The 7,251-nt window shown below is 43.1% G+C and overlaps 1 protein-coding gene across 1 annotated transcript in view; it reads left to right on the forward strand.

The window, feature by feature from the left end:
* Nucleotides 1–1,730, forward strand: part of LOC111269212 (uncharacterized) — a 21,835-nt gene extending 20,105 nt beyond the window's left edge. The window contains exon 14 of the transcript XR_002688037.2: nt 1,305–1,730. The gene's annotated coding sequence lies outside the window, so the exon portion shown is untranslated. The remainder of the gene's footprint in view (nt 1–1,304) is intronic.
* The last annotated feature ends 5,521 nt before the right edge of the window (nt 1,731–7,251 follow it).

The raw sequence follows: 7,251 nt of genomic DNA on the forward strand, positions 1-7,251 counted from the left end.
ATATATATATATATATGATTTCGGAATAACTTCTTTTTAGGCATAGCATCAAGGACTTGTCTCCATTAAGAATCTAATCGAGATGAGTGTTGCTGGGCTTATTTGCGCTTTGTCCAATGGGCCTATGGAAGAGCATGACAACCATACAAGTAAACTACAAACTTGTTACAAGTACGGACTTGTCAGGCGACAATAGCCTAGGATGGACCCTTTTTTTCGACTGAACAAGTTACTGGCCGGCTAAGATGAACTAGCTCGGTCAATTAGCCTCTAGTCAGAGCAAGCCTCATATGTTGCGGGCCTGTGCTTCTATACGCCAAAAATCGTTCGGGAACCCCAACTGGCAGGCAGGCAGGCAGGCGTGCTCGCGTTTTCTGGTTTAGTCAATCAGAGGCCTCATTGAGCGGCCCAAGCATAAGCCAGCGAGAACACCTCGAACAACGTTGGCTGTTGCTTCACTTACACTCATAGTACTATTATTCGGTAAAGTAAGCCGAGTAACTAACTACTCCCGACCAGGGCGCTTTTCCAAGCCAGCCCATTGCCGGCTGTACATGAATCGATATACGGGTTTACTTATTGTTGGTGTTTTTATTCAGCCAGTAGGCTCCTCCATTTAGGCTAAGCCAAGCTGTGCATAGGACACGGCCCGAGTGACCAAACCAGTCACTAATCATTATTTCATGTTAATAGTATATAGCAACATAAGATTGAATAGATATATAGTTAATTTATTAAAAAGCTACCTATACGCTAATGGATTTCGAAAAGGCTGTGTCTGTTAGAAATGTTTATGATAATCATTTCAGGTTATCGGAATCCTAAGATAACAAGCTCTTGTTGAGTAAATATCACTGCCAACTGGTTGGCAATTGGAGGCAGGGCGCAGGGAAAGTTTGCGGCTATTGACTATTATTGATCGTTGTCAAAAACGGACGTGCGATCTTCAGTATTGGCGATTACGTAATTAGTGAGCGTTTACGTGGCCTATAGACCTTGAGTGCGGGTAACGGTTCATTTTAACGGTGCTTTGCCTGAAACATAGGTGACCCGTATGTATCGGGACTACTAGAATTAGACAAGGAGTTGCAGACTTTAACCTACTCCTATTATACGGCTTTTATACTACTAATTGCTATCCTCGTCGCCTAGGTAAATCAACGTTGTATAATCAAGAGCCTAACGTATGAGTACTTTGTCGGCATCACCGTACATAGTCAGTGAATATCGACCGTTTGTTTTTAGTCAATTACAGTATACGCAAATCGACTACGCAGTAATGCACTATTTTACGCTGATTTCAGGTCGTAAAGGTTCCACCTTAAACATACTCTAAGGTAACCTCTGTGATTTCCGACTGTTTAGCAATAGAAGACGCTAGCTTGACGATCTTCTACATGATTCTTGCATCTCCTAGGATTATCAGGAAGACAAAAGTTCCGATTATGAACGAGCTAGCTAAAGTGACACTCGGGCTACTTGAGCTGATATTTAAGATAGCCTTTCCGTACGTAGAGCTCATCGACTGTAGAGAGAAGCCCAATAATTGCTAGGCGGATAACACGATCTTAATTTGGAAACCATCGGTTCGTTGGCTGGAAACATACTTAAATCGAATCGAAGTTACCGAGGTTTAGGCCTTCTTGTGGAATGAAAGATGGGCAACCGTTTGCCACTGCGACTGTTCATCAAGAATCGCTGATCAAACCAATACACATGATATTATATTATTACTTGCGTATTCATTGATACATGTCTGACGAACGTATTTAAATGCATTCTCCGAGTAATTATCCGAGGCGATATCCATCGATTGCCATCAACGACGGCCGTCGTTGATGGCAATCGATGGATCGTTAAAACAAAGCGCAAATAGACAACAAATAGAAAATTTGAAGTAACACTGTTAAGTCTTTCGCCATAGCTTATACTACTCTAGTCTTTGCCGTTATATCCGCACGCTCAAGATAATAGCAATTTGCCTTCCTTGAACTCAACCTAGATGGTCCTTAACGGAATCAATGTGATCACGAATTTACAGTTCAATAAGACATGTTTACAACCTTATAAAGGGAGGACCTACGAAGCGGCATAGTATGTTTTAAGATACGAATTTCAACATCTGACAAGCCTATATGACACAACGGAGCCCGTTACAATAACGAATAACGACCGTAGCAAAATTAGGTAGACAGAGACTCCATCGATGATGCTTTAGTACTGACAAATGAATAGTAATAATAATCGAACCTTGAAGGCACACTCCACAGTCGAAGAACGGACCTATCAGAACCACAAACATTGACCCTCGACACGCTCTCTTTTAGAATCATAGCCATTGTTAACATAACCATCTCAGCTTTACGTCTCATGAGTATAGCAGCCATTTTTAGAATAAAACATTGCCGCCTATTGGTTAGGCAGAATCATACCGCCGTACCACACGCATTTCCGCTAGATTGTGTTCATCAGGGTGCAATAACATACGCAAAATTCATACTGTACAACCAGGATTGTCATCTTGAGCTAATTTCTTTATTTATATCCGTTTGTTCGCCTTGATTTCCAACGCAATTAACGCTCGAGCCTTACTTTGCCAGCACCCTTCAGCCGTGGCTGGCGACGTTCTTCTTGGGTTTAACGTGGTGAAGAAACGCGATCTCTACACCAACTACCCTTGCCGTAGCGGTACCGTTGGCAAGTTTTCGCTGGATGGATCTAACGTCAGTCTGAGACTCTGAAGGTCGCTTTGCCTCTTTCGTGATAGTGTGATCCTTCGAGCGTAAGCGAGTAAATTTTCCCTCAGGCTACTCCCTATCCCTCCGTGTGTCTTCATCTACTGCTATGACCCCTTATTATTTTGCTTTTTTCCTTAATGCGCCTGAACGCCGGAGCACTATGCAGAATCACGTGACACAAAGGACAGAAAAAACGTGACGGGGCGTAGGGCACGACTGCGCTCCTCAACTTTCAAAACCTATGTTTTGAAAGTTGAAGAGCGCACGCACAATAAGACTCGGTTGGACATATCCAACCATGGCCAGGTTCCATTAAATTCGGGCTGCGTTTATCCGTATTTATCTGCGAAAGCTGTATACACCGAGCGGTTAGGCCTGCTAATAGATATCATTTCCGTTGCCGTTCACTGTTTCTTGCTGTCGGCTTTAATTAACTTTTTTGACGAGGGCGGTAGCTGCCGTCGAAGCAAAGGGGGCTCAGGGTAGTAGTTCTGAGAACGTCAAGACCCTGACCTGCTGTTATGGTTGTCGACTTTGATTTCCGTGGCGAGAAGCAGCAGCAACCCCTTCTTTCGGTTTCCCGCTCGGAGTCGTTGGTTTATTTTGACCCAGTGTCAAACGGAACGGCGGGCGGTAGGGGCAAAACCTCGAGGACAAAGGTAGACACGAAGCAGAGAGAGAGCAAAAGCTTGAAAGGATCTGCTAGCCGAAACTCCGTTAACGTCCCGAAAAGGCATTAGGTTATACGCGATAAAATCCTCTCTGCTCGAGTGTAGAGGGCCCTGTAGACGGCAGCCAGTGGTCGCAACTCTCTGAAGGGACCAACACTTTTTTAACATACAAGACGCCGTTTGCTAGGCCAGTCGTCAAACGGAGGGCGAGTAAGTGGCCGATTTTTTGAAGTGATCCTTGCAAAGCCATTGCGGCAAGGGCTTATAATATTGGAAGGGCGGCCGCGTCCGAAGGACACTAGAGGAAGTAGTGAGTCAAGTAGTTTGCAACTATGATGAATAACGTCCTTGATGGTGGCGTCGTCAAATACCAAGACTAGTTGCTGCGATCGTTAAGACGGGCCTGAGGGGGCAGATAGTGGCGAGCATAACATTCGTAACTTTAGGAACACATCAAAATGCTTTACGAATTGACTCGTCTCAATGTACGAAGGCAAAAACTTTGTCCTAACGGATACTTAAGTGCTTCGGGAACTTCGCGCTCGTGACCAACGGTAGCTACTGCGGTGATGCTATGTAGTAAATGTACGGTGATATACGGTTGGTTAATACGGTTGAGAAATGGCTACATAAGAACTACGTATACACGGTATAGGTTGACTAAGGGAATAATGAAAAAGATGAAAATACTAATGTATATTAATGGATGTTCATTGGTAATCTTGATAAAAAACACAAACAAAAGCTGTCGCCGTTGATATTTCAAATGACAAGTTCCGAGCAAGAAGCAGATGGGGCATTTTCCTTTCTGCTCCTTCAGAGGGACATTATTAGTATCATGAATTTTAGTATAATCTGACAGTTCCTTCTTCAAGCAGTTTGCAGTCGCTCTATCATTAACCTCTTAGTTAATAAACCGAGAAAAAGCCAAATTATATTATAGTAAGACTCCTTTGTAACGCTTCGCGAATAGTAGATATGGCATATGACAGATAGCCAATCTGGGACAAAGTTATTTATGGACAACAATTTTTGTAACAAAAATGCCAGCCATAGAAGCGATGGAATAGAAAGGAATCAGTGTAACAATGTGTGACCACCGCAAGACGTCTCCGTAGCACAAGAGGCTAAAATGACGAAACGAAGACTAAGCAAGCGTATGTAGGGGTTGTCGTGAGAGTCGGCGCAGGACAGATATACCGAAGGAGCGAAGCAACGCCCTAGGCCAAACAAGCTCTTGCAAGGGGTTCAACTGAGAATACTGTAGATAGCACATGCGACGAACAAGCAATAGCAGTCTAGAGTAGTTTGATGAAGGAGTTGAAAAATGTCTAAAGAGAAAAAAAAGGGGTTGGATGTAAGCAAGCAGTGTAGTATGAACGGTATCGGGTTTTTTGGCAGAAGAATCGTTTTCTTTGGTGAGAGGGGATAGCTTGGCTGGCCAGAAGATGGTTGGTACAGAATCTGCGTGGCAGAGGTGCTGTAGACAGGGTAAATGCTGGGACAGTGGGCCTTGACGAATTCGGCGTTACGTCAGCGGGTAAAGCCCGTGACCGATGTAGGACTGAGTGGCAGCCGATGGCGCAGTACAAGAAATTCAGCAGCATGGAAGGGTCCATTGCATGGTGGTAGACATGCACTCTGGGTCTTGGTTATATGCGAAGGTAGACATGAGTAGCTGGCCGCTAGATAGTTGGCTAAGACAGGCAAGGAGACTAGCTGTTTGAATTCATGGTGGGAAAAACCGGTTCACAGACACCAGAGGTGGATTGCTATCTTAGAGAAGGAACGAGCTGAGCAATTGTAATGGATTTGCTATCTGCATTCGATGGAGATGATAGGTCTCGCCGACGAGCGCTGAGAGCGCTCGACAAATGATTAAAGGTTCGGATAGCAGCGTTATTGAGAAAAATAGCAAGTGGCATTGCCTTGCGAGTGGCTTGAGATGAGCGGACTCTGGGCAGACAAGGTGGTCGGTAGATGCGTGGAATAATTGGGATACGTCGGTAGTATGTGTTTGAGACTTATCCCCTTGACAAAAGGTAGGCATATAGAAGATGATTGCAGGATCGATGAAATCGAAAGTACGGAGCGCACGGTCTTTTTTCAGACTACCGTGAACGGCAGGGAGATAGCTGTGCTTAGCTCGAAGAGATCAACAAATCAGGTAGGTTAAACAGATATCTCGCCAGACATTTGTCTTTAACAAAAGCGTTGCCAAACAACAAATCTTTGCAACGATCGGGTCATGACAATTCGACCCATAGTATGAGCAATTTAATAGCATGATCCGTAGACTACGTTTTTTTGCTGATATTCACTAGAAAGAAACTGAAACAACGCCAAGTGAGGCTTGTAGCCTCACTTGAAAAAAAATCAGCTGAAAAATCATTCTTAGCAGGACCATTATGGGCAGACACCACCAGACACACCGAGACACAATGAGATTATAGCACTGCGTTTGCCAAGTGGTATAAAAAAAAAAAATAGTTTAAACATTTTTAAATGGCAGCTTGAGTCACGCCATTCTCGTCTGCTCGAATCAAAGTGTATCACTTTTTGAAACGAAATAACTGCTAAACTAGCCTGCCTTCTTTTGGCTGTAGGATTCTCACAATGTTTGGAATATATGTTCCCCATTGCTTCTGCACCTTTGTAACACTGAAGCATATAAAGAAATTAGCTATAGAGAGTGCTGGTTTTCGTCACCCGACAATTTTATGGTTCGATCTCGGAAACAAGTGTAAGAATAATTTTATGATGGGGAAAAAATCATTTTAGAGGAACCAGCAAGTGCTTATAGTACAAAACAAAGGCCCGGGCGTAACACTTACCTGTCAGCGAAAGAAAAAAACAAAGATAGAATCAAATGGAAGAAACAAGCAGAAAAAAGACCACTCGTAGACTAGCCAAAAAGTCAACCTTCTATAAAACGTAGTACTTTTTTACGAAAGAAACACAGTTGTGGGACTGGATCGGTAACTTTGTTATTAAAGTTAAAATAATGTTTTATAAGATGCGAAAAAATTCGTTGGTTAGGAAAGCTCACATTTTGAGATCAGGAACAGTCGAATTAAGCAAATGGCACCGGCTCTAGCCTTTGCCTGTTTCAAAGATGTATTACACGAATAGTCAACATTTTTGATCCTAGGCTAGGTTATATTTTTACAATGACGCTCAAGGTCCGAGATCTACTGCAAGCGTTCATGCTTGCTAGCGATACCGTGTGGGGTCACAGAGTAGTAATATCCAACAAGCGAGAATAGCAAATAGCTTAGATGGTCTACCGTAGTTGAGTTATAATGACTTTTCTAACATCCTTCTTTCAACGAGTTATGGAATGCATCAGATCTCTATACGCTCAATGTGTATTGTACGTGACGCGGCCGCGGAAGCGATCGGTGCATCGGATTCCGTATTAAAAAGATGTGCAAAAAAATATGTATACCGCTATGGGCTGTTGAACTAGATATAATTTAGGCTAAATATGGCTGAGTATTTCTGTCTGAGGGTATGAGGGACCGTCTGACTCTTTCTGAAATTTCTTGTCACTCGCGGGCTAGCTATACAAAGAGCCATATGATTTGCCTAAGGCGGATCCACCGATATACGATTAGTCGTCACGGTACAATAGACTGTTTTGCACAGTAATCATGGTTACGTTCGACTGTACATGCTTGGGTTTTTCATGGCCTTTAACATAATAGGTCATCTTTAAATGATGGATAAATTAAATTCTCTTAACATCTATCTGGCTTTCTGGACAAATCCCTCTGTGTTAAACTTGTAATAATAATAATGTAGCTCAATTGAAACGAATACTTGCTTGTCTGGCGTCCGAC

This window comes from Varroa jacobsoni, unplaced genomic scaffold, assembly GCF_002532875.2.
Source record: "Varroa jacobsoni isolate VJ856 unplaced genomic scaffold, vjacob_1.0 scaffold_2, whole genome shotgun sequence".
NCBI classification, from domain to species: Eukaryota; Metazoa; Arthropoda; class Arachnida; order Mesostigmata; family Varroidae; genus Varroa; species Varroa jacobsoni.